Source organism: Microtus oregoni, unplaced genomic scaffold, assembly GCF_018167655.1.
Source record: "Microtus oregoni isolate MIOR12 unplaced genomic scaffold, Mior012 000113F_000, whole genome shotgun sequence".
Classification (NCBI taxonomy): domain Eukaryota; kingdom Metazoa; phylum Chordata; class Mammalia; order Rodentia; family Cricetidae; genus Microtus; species Microtus oregoni.
In genome coordinates this window covers 2,032,161-2,048,768 of record NW_024544739.1, presented here as the reverse complement: position 1 = coordinate 2,048,768, position 16,608 = coordinate 2,032,161, and the positions used below count along the sequence as shown (strand labels likewise).

General features: G+C 40.3%; 1 pseudogene; it reads right to left on the bottom strand.

Moving 5' to 3' along the window:
* Positions 1-746: 746 nt before the first annotated feature.
* Positions 747-16,608, bottom strand: part of LOC121443790 — a 33,815-nt pseudogene continuing 17,953 nt past the window's right edge.

Here is a 16,608-nt window from a genome sequence, read left to right as displayed (position 1 = left end):
AATCCTTGGGTAAGCCAGTTCTAATAGCTGGTGTTCGCATTGTATCCTGTCCTTGTGCCTTATTACTCTGTTCACCAGCTCCAATCATTTCTTCAATCATTTCAAGTCATTTTATTATTGTCTTTATTATTGTCTCTTTGAATCCTGAATCTCCTGACCTGCATGAGTTTCTAGTAACCATTGTGTGGTTCTTAGGAGTGCCATATTCTTCCTAAATGATAGAATATGCAAAAGAATACTGAAACCTTGTAACCAGTAAATTAAGTTATCCCCATAGTCATATAAACCTTGTATGATATAACCCATTGTATTGGTAACCAGAACAGTAAATTTGCGTTGGAAATAAAAACTGCCATATTTCCTATTTTCCAACAGGTGGCGCTGTTGCCAAATGGCGAGGAAAACAGGGTCCTTTTTCAGAGTCTGCCTAGTATTTGTTAAAAACTGGAAAATGTAAGTTGCTCAACAAAGTAAATGCAATTAAATCAATTCCAGAGATGGAACCAGAAACCCACTATCCAGGGGTAGAGAAGAGCAACCTGGAAGCCGCTTATGCCTCCACATGACAGAGTCACCCTGAGGGGTTGCAGCTTTCAGCAACCGCATGCTCTGGTTCATGCCACTTAAGCAAGTGAGATTTAAAAATGACTCAGAAAAGAGCAAACCATGCAGGCGGAGAATACGCAGGCCTGTGGAGTTTAAATCCAGGTGTGGAGGCAGATGATAGGGTGCATGGGGGTGGGAAGTCAATCTGAGTTGTCTAAAGAGAAAACATAAAGAACTGCAGCAATTAGGGCCAATGCATGTTGATTTATATTAAGCTGCTGGCTCCACACACAAGACACAGGCCACAAGGCCACCTGCCGGCCAGGGCAGCTGAGGAAGGGAGGCTCACGCCAAGCCAAACTCGCAGCTGGCAGCCGAGCGGGGGAAGGAGAGGTCCTAACACCAAACATTGGGTGCCAACTGAAGGCGTAAGTCATAAACAATGCCACACCAGTTTGGAATTATGATTAATTGGGTGGTATTTATTTAAAGGGGAAAAAAACTTACAGATCACCATCAGCCCTCTGTGCAACCAGGAAGGGAGTCTAGTCGCCCGTGAGCAGGAAGTGAAGAGAGCAAAGAGAGGGAAGTTGCTGCTTTTTTAAAGAGAGAGAGACCACACCCCAATTGGCTGGTATCTCAGCACCTATAGGCTGGAGGAAGTGGAGGACCTCCAGCAACAAGGTTATACCATGAAAGACATAATTAACGATGCCCCCATTCAGCAGGAAGCAGTTTGGAGAGAAAAAACTGCACTCATGTTCCCAAATATGGATTATAAACGTTCTTTTACATTTAAAGAGGGATATGATAAAGATATGAATAATTTGCATTAGTATAGATTTTGCTTAATTGATAGAGATTTAAGGTCAATTTTGTTATATATATATATATATAACAAAAATGCAAAATATATATATGCATTTTTGATCTTTGTTAAGGTATTGTGATTGTGTAGTTCATTTAAAAATGTAATGTATATAGGTTGTTAATGAATAATCATTAATAATAGTCAAGTTTGTAGTCATGTTAGTGGATTTTCTAGCTATATAGATATATATTTCAGTTAGATAGGCATTCTTCATATCTTTCATAGACTACAAAATATGCTATTTAATGATTTAATACCTTAGGGTTTTGCATGAAAATGAGACACTCTGCTTCTGGCAGAACCAATCTACTTCAGGAAGTAGATGGGCTTCAAAGAGGATCCTTCTGGAGTTTGATAGCCATTTGGGCAAGAATCTGCTCTTGCCTGGATGATTGCATGAACTGGACACAGAGAACACGCAGAGAGAGGGCTACTGAACTTGCCTAAATGTGAGATGATCTTTTGGTATTCCTGATTCATGAAAGAGTCTGCAAGACATTCTTCAAGACAAGCAGATAGTGACTGCCTTTGAAATGTCCTGCTTCATGGAAATGTCTGCTGGAAACTATGGGCCTGTAGGCTGAAGATGGGTAAGCCAATGGTACAGAGGAACTTTTGGTGACGGTCCAGGCAGTGAGATGTCTCTGACATTTCTAGAGTTTGAAAGTGGCTTACTTTTTGTTTGCTTAGGAAATATTGTATTCTTCTGGAGTCTTTGATGGAGTTGAAGAACAGATAGATAGTTATAATTTTCCATTGTCATGATGAAAGATAAAATAGATATAAATATTGTAACTGTAATTCTTGCTTGATAACTGTTTTGTTATATGAAATTTTGCTATGTTAAAGTTAAAGATTCCGTTCTTTTTTAAACAGAAATAGGGGAAATGATGGGATAAGGTCATTGGTTAATTAAATAAAGAAACTGCTTGCACTGATAGGTTAGAACATAGTTGGGTGGAGTAAAAAGAACAGAATGCTGGGAGGAACAATAAGTGAGCTCAGAGACACCATGCTCCCCTCTAAAGGAAACTTGTTTTTTTTTTATCCTTTTCTCAATAAAAAAAAAAGTTAAAAAAAAATAAAGTATGTGTGACCACCTTGATGACTGCCTGTCTGACAACAGGGGCAGAGTTCATGGGCATCTGATGCATAGCACAGGATTGTCAGCAATCAATCTCTGGTCCACCTAACTCAACAGCATAAGAGTTGTCATGGTTGCTCATCTGATCTTCCTCATATGACATCCATCCACAGAGATGTCAGAAAAATCCTTCCCTGAGAGAACAAGCTCTTTACAAATGAAAGATTATACAACAGAAGAGACATGGAAGATTTATTTGGGCAAGCTGTTGAAAGGAAAAATTGATGGAAGAAGGTCATTGCTTAATAAAATAAAGAAACTGCTTCCCTTGATAGGTTAGAACATAGGTGGGAGGAGTAAAGAGAACAGAATGCTGGGAGGAAGAGGAAGTGAGCTAAGAGACGCCATGCTCCCCTCTCCCGGGCAGATATTGTAGCTCTGCTCTCTGAGGCAGATGGCGATGCAGCCAGCCACCTGGTCAGACATGCTGAATCTTTCCTGGTAACCAATCTCGTGCTGCAACTAACATTATTAGAAATGGGTTAAGAGAGTGAAAATAATGGGCCAGGCAGTGTTTAAAAGAATACAGTTTTTGTGTTGTTATTTCAAGGCATAAGCTAGCAAGGGGGCCATGGTGCTGGGTATTCAGCACCACTGCTCAGATTACTACAATAAATGGGGAAATGGAAGAAGGGAAGGGAGAAGAGATAGAGAGAGACATGGAAGTATGGATGAATTCAATCATTCATTGGAAAAATGAGTGGACTAATGAATGAGGAGACATAGTAGGATAAAACGTGCTGCATTCCCTCTGTGAGTCAGGCCAAATTAAGTATTGACAAGGTTTTCCACTAAGGAGGAGGCTTACTCTATTTTGCCTTCTTTGTGCTACAGGCGCACCCACAAGAGTGACGATGAGGACAGGGAGAAGAAGAGGTGAGGGTGTACCAGAATGCCCTGGTACAAGTTCTCACCCAAATTGTTGTCAAATCACCTGACCTGGGACAGCTGATCTACATGCTGGACCCTAACTGGCAGTTTGACAACTCTAACAGTTTAACCAAGTTTGTGAAGATGAAAGAACCAAAAAACGCCCCATTACAGGATGGTAGGATCCTTACATGATGCGAGTCAGACATCAATACCATACTGGTATTTGGGGGTCTGATGGTTTTGTGGGGTCTTTGCCACACTCCACCTAGCATCATGGATTCCATAGTTTACTGGTTTTATGGAGCTCGGTGCATTCAACATATGTGTGCATGTCACACACCAGTGTGCATCAGTGTGTATAAGTTATTCATGTTTGTGGGTGAGACTGTTCATGAGTTTTATAACCTAAGTCCTTCAGAACATGATCAATGAAAGGGAACTCCCTTTTACAGATATGGCAGGGCAATTATTTAAATGAACTCACAAGGTTTGGATCACATGCATAAGTCCTATGAGGGTTCAAGGCATACCGAATCCAGGCATGACAAAGGAGGTGGCAGACAGAATTCTGGCAAAAGGAAGTAGGTACCTTGACATCCAACCCACTGCAGAAGACCAACTGGGAGGAGACACTTTTCTCTAAGCAGGAGGCTCCTGGTCACTCCATGCTCCAGAGGAGATCAAACATCCAGTGACTTACAGCCAGTATGAATTAAACCATTCATCAAATGAAACCTAATTTTCGCTGATTTTGAGTATACATTTGTGCCCCTTTCTGATTAATCTACTCTTTATCCTCTTAAGACCCAATACCTCACTCTGATATCTGTCACATCTTTCCATTTGACATTTTTTCCCTCATGCTTTATCCCGCCCTGAGATCCTACAACTTTTTGTCCCCTCTCCACTACTTAATATACAGCCATCTTGTCCATAACCACACCCCACATCCCCAATCCTTTCCTCTCCAAGAGGAAAAGAACATAAATCCTGCTTTGTTTTGAGGCATGTATTTCTGTGATGTCCCATCCACCAAACACAATCCATCATTGACCAAAGAACACAACATGTTCACAAATTTTTATTTTCAGAGGAAAAATATTCCATTGGAAAAGATACCAGGGTTAATAGAAGACCTGAGGTATCTCTGAAAAAAACACATTCCCCAAACACAGTTGTAAGTCTGCCCCTCAAAATTTGGGGATTTCAATTTAAAAGATCTTCACCAAATCATAGACATAGAAATGGAAGTCATTATCAAACTTGATGAAATACACAGAAGGTTTGGTGGGAACTTGGCAAATAATTTTACCTATTTCTTGGGTTCCATCTTTGTTGTTGTACTGCATAATTTTTCCTGCCAAGGAATCTGTGCCTAATTCCAAAGTCACCTCTACTGGAAGACATTCAGGCATGACGTGGTGGTTGACTTCAATGGAGTCATCAAGATGATGGTAAAGGTACAGGACTTGATCATTCTCGTTGACAATGTAGAAACAGTTCATCATAGTCTGCACCTCATCTGGGACCACGCCACTCCACTCCACCTGAGAGCCTGGCATGATGTGGTGGTTGCCTTCATCCAGGGGGTGGTAAATGTACAAGAGCGGATCCTTCTTGTAGGTAATATAGAACCAGGTCTTCATGATTGGCATGTCCTCTAGGACCATCCTGTTCCAGTCATCCTTAGAGCCATTTGTGCCCGTGAATGTATGTTTCACTGCTTTGCCAAGTTTGGTGTTTGAGAGAAGAGTGTCTGTCACCTGAGGAAATGGCACATTATTAGGCAGGATCTTAAGGTTTAAAATCCTTTCTTTGCTGTGAAGCTCCAAGCCATAGACACAATCAATCCCATCATATTCCAACAAATAGAGAGAGGGATATGTTGGCAGTTGATCTAGAATGATGGCTTTCCCTGCATGACTGGTTCATTGGCTTCCTTCCATCCATGAGAAATTCTGCTGCCAACAATATTCTCCAAGGCCTCCAAAGGCTTACTCAGTTTTTGCTTGTGGAGAGATGGCCCATTCTTCTTCTGGAGAGGTGGCATGCATCTCATATTAAGAGGCATCTTCATCATGGTGGTAGACTTACTGAGATAGGCCACAGCACTCATGTTCCACTGTCTCTTGGCTCTCTTTCTGTGCTTGGGTTTCATAGCTGCCAATGTCTGCATTGGAAGAATTCTTCAGTTTCAATCAGACACAAAGTGGTTTCATCCACCATAAGTGCCTGCAAGGATTAGATGGTGAGGATGGAGGTCACGGCTCTGTTCTGGAAGATCTTTGGGGCAGGTGACAAAGGCAGTGCTGAATAGATTTGGGCTGCCTAAATGTAATTTTGTCTTAAGAAATTCATACGACTATTATCAAACAATTGTCCACAGCTCAGTATATGTGTATCGGAGATACATTCCTGCTGCCCAAAGGCAACGGACCTCGACTGAGAAACCTAATTGCTGACTGACTGTGTCAATGAGAGGAGACTCTATGCCTATCCCCAAAGTGAGAAAGAAAAATCTGAACAGATGGCAAAGAATTCAAAGGACAGCCACTTCACTCCTTCCCACTCAAGCTCTTGGTTAGGTGGTTGATCCAAAACCACCAGCACTAGGTCATGGCACTCCAGTCCACTGGCTCTCTGTATTGTGTCTCCTGATCCAGAGCCATGTTTATTACATAAAGCCATTCCGTGTCTTCATTAGAGAAGTGAGTATTGCAAGACAAACTGCAAAAATAAAGACTCATTAATCTGGGTAAGAGCACCATTTAGAAATAATTAATATCTTTTCAAACACATTTGGACAAAGAGGATCTTTGCCACTTTCGTGGACTGATGAATTGGACATTGATAGCAAAGATAAAGTGGGAAGAATACCTGGCATTCATTGTCCCCACAGCTATCAAATATAGAAGCTTTTAACAACATAAAATTTAGACTCACAGGAGATTTGAAGGAAACCTTTCTGGGACTACAGAGGTCCCAGTTGCTTCCTAAACATATTTACCAAAAGAAAATGTCTTGTCTCTCCAGATTCCATCTTCTGGAAATGTTCAGCTGCCTAATCCTGTTGAACAGTTGTGGAGCCCAAGAGCTGAACTCACCTTCTCAGCCACTCTGAAGATAGTACGCCCACCGTCACAGAAGACTAGTGCTTCATATGGAACAGAGTTGCCAACCCCAACCACAGCTTTTTGACACCAACAAGCCTCTATTTATTTCATAAAACCCCTCATAGGCAGGTTTCTTCTCTACTAACCCACAGAAATATCCAGCATACAGGTCCTATAATGCTTCTCATACTGCCCCCTGGGAGAACCAAAATAAAAACCACACTCATCTTCCCAAATACATGAGTCATATTTTGCCAAGTAATTCAATCCCTTTATATGTTTTCTTCTGTAAAAAAGTCGTTGGTGTCTGAGTCAACAACTCACATGAATGTTTTTTTTTCCTAGCTCCAATCTCTTCATTGGTTATCTTCTATTGATTTTTATATTACTTTATAATAATCAATATCAAAATTTCCACTTCTTTTTCTCCTCCCACATTCTTCTTGCTCCCCCACAAAACCTCTCCACTCCAACTCCAGTTCAAATAGAGGGCAGGGTACCTTGACCTGTGGGAAGTCCAAGCCCCCCCTCATCCATCCATTTTTAGGAAGGTATGCATCCACATAGAATAGGATCACAAAAAAGCCTGTATATGAAGTGCAGACAAATGCCAGTGCCATTATCATTGTCTTCTCAGTCAGCACCAATTGTCAGCCACATTCAGAGCTTCCAGATTGATCCCATGTCCTTTCATTCCCAGGCCACTGCTTTAGTTGAAATCCCCTTAGTTCACGCACAGTGTCTCAGTGTGTTGATCAATCCATTTTATTCCTGACAGCCTTGCTCTTTTTCTCCATCAGTCGGCTAGTCAACTGAAGCTTGGAAGCTCCATCTAGTTTTCTGATTTTTACCCTGACTTGATCTCCATCATTTGCCAAACAAAAGTTCCATGGTGATATTCAAGAGAGTCATCAGTCTGACTATAGGGCAAGGCACCTATAGTGCCTATGGACATGGCACATTGCAGTCAACCTCTCCTCACCTGCCCAAGTTCCTAGAAGGGGTCACCCCATGGCTTTCTAAGAAACCCTCGAGAGATAATGATCTCGCCATCCACAAAATGGCCCCCTAAATTGCGATATCATCAGTGTATGTGCATTAACTTGTGTGTGTGTGTGTGTATTTAAATCACAGTAAAAACAAATGGATTGTAATATTGAAATTTCTTTTCATCTTGAGAAGAATGTTTGCTACAGAAACACTGTCACAGTAGTACAGAGAGTGTAAGCTGTCTCAGCAAGGAGAAGTAACTAGAGGAATCCCCCAGGAGTTAGGCTCAGTGTCCCAGGAATTACGCCCAAGGAAAGACAACGAACTCATGGATGGAAGATAAAACTCAGCCTAAATAACACTCCAAATCATTTAGGTGGAACATGAGATACTCTTGCAACAGTTTCAAGATGTCAAAAATGCCTGGACTAGAACATAAGGGGAACACAATGATGTGGAGCTGAGAGTGCATGGCAAAACTGATTGGATCTGGCAAAAATTATGGAAGCATACCAAGGAAACCACCAGGGGGCAAAACCCTAAGAAATCTGTATGACAACATATCATGTTTACAATTCTGTGATTTTTAGACAAAGCAAAGATCCTAAATATGTCACTGCCACACTGGTGATGATTAACCCATTCCATCGTAGTGTGACTCCCTGATGTGTTTAAGATAACCTGTCAATTCTGTCTATTTAGTTACAGGGAAATTTGCATTGTTTGCAGAGATTAACTAACAGCATCATTTACTGACAAGCAAGGGCAAGGCAAAGCAATCATAGACATGTTGTTGAATGCTGATGATGTTATTTGGAGTTTTGTGGGGTTTTTCTTAAATGGAAATCATCGGTGAATCTCATGCATGAAGCAGATCCTGTCTCTGTGATGTATCTGGAAGGACTGAAATAAATAAACTAAATTTTTTTCACATACTATCAACATTTTTTTTGCTATATCCAAAGAAGTGTGTTGCATGAGTTCCTTCTCTCCTTCAGCCAATAACCACTGAGATACCAGCCCATTGAGAGTTGGTCTCTCTCTCTTTCAAAAAGCAACATTACCTTTAGCTTGATCTCTTGCTTCCAGTTTCCCTTCTGGATTCTAGGCTCCTTTCCTGATCCCACAGAGGGCTTTTGTCATGGATGGTCATGTGTAAGTTTTTCTCCTTTAAAGAAATAATCATTCAATTAATCAAAATTCCAAACTGGTGTGGGAGATTGTTTGTGACTTATGCCTTCATTTGTGATACAAGCAACCTGGGTGTGGAGGGTGTTCTCTCTGTTCATGTGTGGAAGGCATGGAAGCAGGAGTAGATGGCTGCTCATTATCTGTATGGAAATCAGGAAACAGTGGAAACCAAGGACAAGGATGTCCTGAAATATCAAGGCTTGTCCTTTCAGGCCCCAAAGCCTCCAGCTAGGTTCAGGGTCACCACAATCTCCAAAACCCACTGAGCGTGAAGTATTCAGAACCAGAAGCCTGTGTGTGCCAAATAACATGAAATCATCGTGAATACACCAATCTGTTTTTCAATGCTACATTCTTTTGTCCCATCCCAACCATGTTTATTACCAATAAACATAACTTGCTGCATCTTTTGGGTCTTATAATTGCTTTAAAGGGAAATCATCAGTGAAACTCATGTATGAAGCAGAATTTGTCTCTGTGATAAATCCTGTAGGAATGAAAAAAGTATATAAACTAAAATAGGTTTTTCTCACATACTGGTAATTTTTTTTTTGCTATGACCAAGTATGTGTGTTGCAGGAGCTTTTTTCACTCCTTCAGTTAATATCTGATGAGATACCAGCCCATTGGTTTGTGCTCTCTCTCTCTTTCATAAAGCAGCATTAGCCTTCTGCTTGATTTCTTACTTCAATCTTCACTTCCAGCTACTAGGCTCCTTTCCTGATCATGCAGACGGTTGTTGTTTGGAATGGTGATCTTTAAATCTTCCCTTTAATGAAATAACCATTCTATTAATCACAAATCTAAACTGGTGTGGGAGACTGTGACTTATGCCTTCATATGTGATGAAAGCAACTAGGGTGTGTAGGGGTTCTCTCTGTTCTTGTTGGGGAAGGCATGGCACCAGTAATAGGAGGCTGCTCGTTCCCTGTAAGGGAATCAGTAAACAGTTGAGACCAAGTGAAATGATGCCTTGAAACATCTAGGCTTGTCTTTCATACCCCAATGGCTATAGCTAAATTCTTGGTCTCCACAACATCCAAAACCTGCTGAAGGCCATTATTCAGAACCAGATACCTGTGTGGACCATATATATGCAATCATATTGATTACGCCAATCTGTTTTTTAATGATACTTAAATTTGTCCCACGAGAACCATCTTTCTTACCAATAAACATAACTTGCTGCATTTTTTTGGGTCTTAGAATTGGTCTAATGTGGTGCTAGTGAGTTCTTATGTACCTTTTTGTGTTGTTATGAGACCTTAAGGGGACCGCAATTGTTTCAGAAATCAAAGGCAGTTGGGTTCAAACATGAGTTTAGCAGTTGGCTGGACTACCTTATGGAAGTACTCTATAGCTACTCTATGGAAGGATGGATTTAACAAATATAGGGAGGTAGCACCTGTGGAGGCAGGTTGCCTTACTTTGCAAATGACCCATTTTGAGGCCTTACTTCAGACAACTATGTTATATTCATCTTGGCTTCTTCATCAGATTTGGACAAGAATTAAACTTCACTCTCCAGGATCTGTGAACACTGAATGAGTTAAGTATGTGTGAACAGAGTGATGTCTGCCAGTCTGTCACCAGGGGCAGAGCTCATGGACCTCTGACTCATTGTACAGGAATGTCAGCCATCATTATATGGTCTGCTTAACTTTACAGCACAAGAGTTGTCATGGTTGCTCATCTGATCTTCCTCATATGGTCTCTATCCATACAGAAGCAAAAAAAAATATTCCCTGAGAGGATAAGATCTTTACAAATGAAAGGTTCTAGAAGAGAAGAGACATAGAAGGTTTATCTAGGAAAGCTGTTGACAGGATACAGGGGAAAATGGAAGAGGGATTGAAGAAAAGAGAGAGAGAGATGGGAGAATGGATGAATTTTATCTTTCATTAGATAAGTTAGTGATCCAATGGATGAGTATGCCTTGTAGGATAAAATGTGCTGCATTCCCTCTGACAGTAAAGCTAAATTGAGGATTTACAAGGTTTTCTACTAAGGAGGAGGCTTATTCGATATTTTCTTATTTGTGCTCCAGGCCCACCCAGGAGAGTGATAATAAGAACAAGGTTAAGGGGTGAAAATGAACCACTGTTGCCTGGTACAGATTCTCACCCACATTGTATCCAAATCACATGTCCAGGGACAGCTGATCTACATGCTGAATGCTGACTGGCAGTTTGATACCTCCAAATTTTTAACCAAGTTTGAGAAGATGAAGGAGCCAAAAATTGCCCCATTATAAGAGGGCAGGATCCTTGCATGATAGGAGTCAGGCATCAATATAACACTGGTATTTGGGGGTATGATGAGTTTGTGGTGTCTTTCCCACACTCCACCTAACATCACAGATTCCCTAGTTAAGTAATTTTATGGAGATCGGTGCATTCACCATAGGTGTTCATATCACACAGCAGTCTGAATCAATGAGTACATATTTATCCTGTGTGTCGGTGAGACTGTTCATGAGTTTTATAGCCCAAGTCCCACAGAACATGATCAATGACAATGTAACAGTGTTTTCCAGATATGGTAGGGAAGATATTTAAATGAACTCACCAGATGCTCATATACCTCTTCAAACAACTCTAAGGAATCAACCAAATTGCATGTGTTATCAACGGCATTGGGAAAATTCTATGTCTCTCCAAAATACACTGAGTTCTTTCTCATCAAGATCAGGGACTGTAGAATATTGAGCATCTTCCACATTAATTCTGGGTCCAAGAATCTTTCCAAAATAAGCTAGGACACTTGTTTTCACAGATTTATCACCATTTTTCAATGGTCCTACAGGGCCTTGGTGATTTCCTTCTGGAACTACAGGACATTTACAGCATGGCACCAGATCCCATGAATCATTTTTATCAACATCCAAAGATCTAGCACATTTTCTATATGACCACCTTTACATATGTACTCAGGGATCTCTACATTATTCACCATATAATCAACAATCACTACTAGAGACATCTTCCCATGAATAGTTGGGAGTATATAAGATTGACCAGTGAATACATAGCCATCTGTCTTCTATACCAGATGATTTGGGAATGTCTCCATTTGTCTCAATGATTACAGACACATTGCCACCAACACCAATGACTTTCCTCTCTAACACAAGCAACTCTAGTTCCTTCTCCATCATTTTTTTGTTTATTTTATTTTTTTATTTGTTGCAAAAAAAATTTCTACCTCCTTCCCGTTTCCCATGTCCCCCCCCTCCTTGCACACATTACCCACTTCTTTCACTCTCATTATTCTCTCCCTCTCCCGCAACACTATTCCCCCTCCCTCTCAAGAATTAAGAGCAGTCCAGATTCTCTGCCCTGCTGGAAGTCCAAGGTTCTCCTACTTCTATCAAGGACCAGGAAAGTGAGCATCCAAACAGGCTAGGCTCCCACAAAGACAGTTCATGTATAAGAATCGTAACATAGTGCCATTATTCTTGGCTTCTTATCAACCTTCATTCTCCACCAGATTCAGAAAGTCCGGTTTCATCCCATGCTTTTCAGTCCCAGTCCTGCTGGTCATGGTGAGGTCCCAATAGATCAGTTCCAATGTCATAGTGGGGGTGGGGTGCAACCCTCATTGTCCTGACTTCCTTGTTCATGTTCTACCTCCTTCTGCTCCTCTTTGAATATTTTTTTAATTGAAAAAAAAATCTGCCTTCTTCCAGCTTCCTATTTCCCTCACCCTCCTCCCACCATTCTTCCCCTCCCCCGCACTGCTCTCCCTCTCCCTCTCCAGACTGAAGAGCAGTCAGGGTTCCTGCTCTGTGGAAAGTCCAAAGATCTGCCTCATCCATCATGGCCTAGCATGATGAACATCCATAATGGCTAGGCTCCCACAAAGCCAGAACATGAAGTAGAATCAAAACCCAGTACCATTGTTCTTGGCTTCTCAGCAGCCCAATTGAACGCCATATTCAGAGAGTCTGCTTTTATCCCATGCTTTTTCAGTCACAGTCCAGCTGGCCTTGGGATCTTAAGCTCAGACTGGTGCTCCAATTTGGGTCTCTGTCTATATCTTGATCCATCGCCAGATGAAGGTTCTAAGGTGATATGCAAGATATTCATCAGTATGGCTATAGAATAGGGTCATTTCAGTTTCCCTCTCCTCAGTTGCTAAAGGTACTATCTGGGGACATCTCCCTGAACACCTGCGAACCCCTCTAGTGTCAAGTCTTTTGCCAACCCTAAGATGGCTCCCTTAATTAGGATATAAATTTCTCAGCTCCCATGTCCACCCTTCCTTTATCCCAAACATCCCATTCCCCCATGCTTCCCCCATTCTCCCCTTCTCACATTTCTTACTCCATATCCCCTTAGCCCCATGCCACCTCACCCACAAGATCCCAGTTTTGCCCTGCAATCTTGTCTACTTCCCATATCCAGGCGGATGACTATATGTCTTTTTTTTGGGGGGGGGGGGTTCACGTTCTTATTTAGCTTCTCTAGGATCATTACTTATATGCTCAATGTCCTTAATTTACGGCTAGAAACCAATTATGAGTGAGTACATTCCATGTTTATCTCTTTGTGTCTGGGATACCTCACTCAGGATAGTGTTTTCTATTTCTATTCATTCTCATGCAAAATTTGCGAAGTCATTATTTTTTTTTAACCACTGAGTAGTACTCTTATATGTATATATTCCACACTCTCTTCATCCATTCTTCCATTGAATTCATCTAGGTTGTTTCCAGGTTCTGGCTATTTTAAATAATGCTGCTATGAACATAGTTGAAGAAATGCTTTTGACATATGATAGGGCATGTCTTGGGTATATTCCCAAGAGTGGTATTACTGGATCTTGGGGGAGCTTGATCCCAAATTTCCTGACATACCACAACACAGATTTCCAAAGTCGTTGCACAAGTTTGCATTCCACCAGCAATGGACATGTGTGCCCCTTACTCCAAAACCTCTCCAGTAAAGGCTATCATTTGTGTTTTTGATTTTAGCCATTCTGACAGGTGTAAGATGATATCTCAAATTTGTTGTAATTTGCATTTCCTTGATCACCAAGGAGGATGAACATGACCTTGAGTGCTTTTTGGCCATCTGACCTTCTTTTTTTTTTTTGAATTCTCCTTTCAGTTCAGTGCCCCATTTTTAAATTGTGTTTATTAGCATTTTAAAGTCTAGTTTCTTGAGTTCTTTATACATTTCGGAGATCAGACATTTGTCTGTTGCTTTTTGGTGAAGATCTTCTCCCAGTCAGTGGGTTGCTTTCTTGTCTTAATGACAGTGTCCTTTGTTTTACAGAAGCTTCTCAGTTTTAGGAGGTCCCATTTATTCAATGTTGTCCTTAACGTCTGTGCTGCTGGGGATATGCCTAGGAAGTGATCCCCTGTGCCCATATGTTGTAGAGTACTTCACAAGTTCTCTTCTATCAGGTTCAATGGGTTCAGCCTGATATTGAGGTCATTAATCCATTTGGACTCGATTTTTGTCCATGGCGATAGATATAGATCTATTTTCATTTTTCTAATGGTGACGACCAGATCTGCCAGCACCATTTGTTGAAGATGCTTTCTTTCTTCCATTGAATAGTTTTAGCTCCTTTATCAAATAACAGGTGTTCATAGGTTTGTGGGATAAAATCCAGGTCTTCTACTCTATTCCATTGATCAACTTATCTGTTTTTGTGCCAATACCAAGCTGTTTTCATTACTGAAGCTCTGTAATAGAGTTTGAAGTCAGGGATGGTAATATCTCCAGAATTTCCTTTATTGTATAAGATTGTTTTGACTATCCTGGGTTCTTTGTTTTTCCATAGAAAGTTTATTAATATCCTCTCAAGATCTGTGTAGAATTTCGATGGGATTTTAATGGGGATAGCATTGAATTTATAAATTACCATTTGTAGAATTGCCACTTTTACTATGTTGATCCTCCCAATCCAAGAGCAAGGGAGGTCCTTCCATTTTCTGATATCCTCCTCAATTTCTTTCTTCAAGGACTTAAAGTTCTTGTCAATTAGGCCCTTCAGATCCTGGTTAGAGTTACCCCAAGATATTTTATGCTATTTGTGGCTATCATGAAAGATGAAGCTTCTCTGATTTCTCTCTCTGCTTCCTTGTCCTTTGTTTATAGGAGGGCAACTGAGTTTTTGGAATTGTTCTTGTATCCTGCCATGCTACTAAAGGTGTTTATCAGCTTTAGGATTTCTTTGCTGGAGTTTTTAGGCTCGCTCATGTACACTATCATATCATCTGCAAATAATGAAAGTTTAACTTCTTCCTTTCCAATTCAAATCCTTTGGATCCTCTTATGTTGTGTTATTGCTATGGCAAGAACTTCAAGCACTATATTGAAGATGTATGGAGAGAGTGGACAGCCTTGTCGTGCTCCTGATTTTAGTGGGATAGCTTTGAATTTCTCTGCCTTTAATTTGATTTAAGTTGTTGGCTTGCTTTAAATGGCTTTTATTACAGTTAGTTATTACCCTTGTGTGCTTAATCTCTCTAAGACCTTTATCATGAAGGGATGTTGAATATTGTCAAATGTTTTTTCAGCATCTAATGAAATGATTATATTTTTTCAGTTTATTTATATGATGGATTACATTGACATATTTGCATATGTTGAACCAGCCCTGCATCCCTAGGATGAAGCCTACCTGATAAAAATGCATAATTTTTCATACGTTTTGGATTTGGTTTGCCACTATTTTATTGAGGATTTTCGTGTCAATGTTCATGAGTGAGACTGGCCTGTAATTCCCATTCTTGGTTGAGTCTTTGTGTGATTTTGGTGTCAGGGTAACTGTAGCTTCATATAAGGCAATGACTTTTCTGTTTCGTTATTGTGAAATATGTTAAGGAGTATACGTATTAGGTCTTCTTGGAAGTTCTGGTGGAATTCTTCATTGAAACCATCTGGATTTGTGCTTTTGTTGTTAGGGAGATTTTTATAACAACTTCTAATTCTTCGCGACAAACAGGTCTATTCAAATTGTTCACCTGGTTCTGGTCAAACTTTGGTATATGGAACTTATCTAACAAAATGTCTGTTTCTTTAACATTTTCCAATTTTATGGCATATAGACGTTTGTAGTAAGATGTAATGATTTTCTGAATTTCCTCTGTGTCTGCTTTTATGTCCCTTTTTTCATTTCTGATCTTATTAATTTGCATATTCCCTCTCTGCTGTTTGATTAGTTTGGATAGGGGTTTATCAATCTTGTTTATTTTCTCCAGGAACCAGCTTTTTGTTTCATTGATTCTTTGGATTGTTTTTTTGTGATTCTATTTTGTTGATTTCAGCCCTCAGTTTGATTATTTCAAGTCTTCTACTCCTCCTATGTGAGTCTGCTTCCTTTTTTTTTCTAGAGCTTTCAGGTGGGCTGTCAAGTCTCCAACGTGTGCTTTCTCTGTTTTCTTTAAGTGGGCACTTAGTGCTATGAACTTTCCTCTTACCACAGCTTTCATAGTGTCTCATAGGTTTTAGTATGTTGAGTCTTTATTTTCATTGATTTCAAGAAAGACTTTAAATTCTTTCTTTATTTCTTCCTTGATCCAGGTGTGGTTCAGTAGTTGACTGTCCAGTTACCATGAGTTCGTAGGCTTTCATGGGGTACCACTGTTGCTGAATTCTAAAATTAATCCATGCTGATCCAATAAGATACAAGTTGTTCCTAATATTTTTTTTATAACTGTGTAATTTTCTTTGTTAATGATTATGTGGTCAATTATCGAGAAGGTTCCATGAGCTGCAGAGAAGAAGGTATATTCTTTCCTATTTGGGTGGAATAATCTATAGATGTCTGTTAATTCCATTTGATTCATTACCTCCCTTAATCCTTTTATTTCTCTGTTAGGTTTCTGTCGGATTGACCTGTCCATTGGTGAGAGAGGAGTGTTG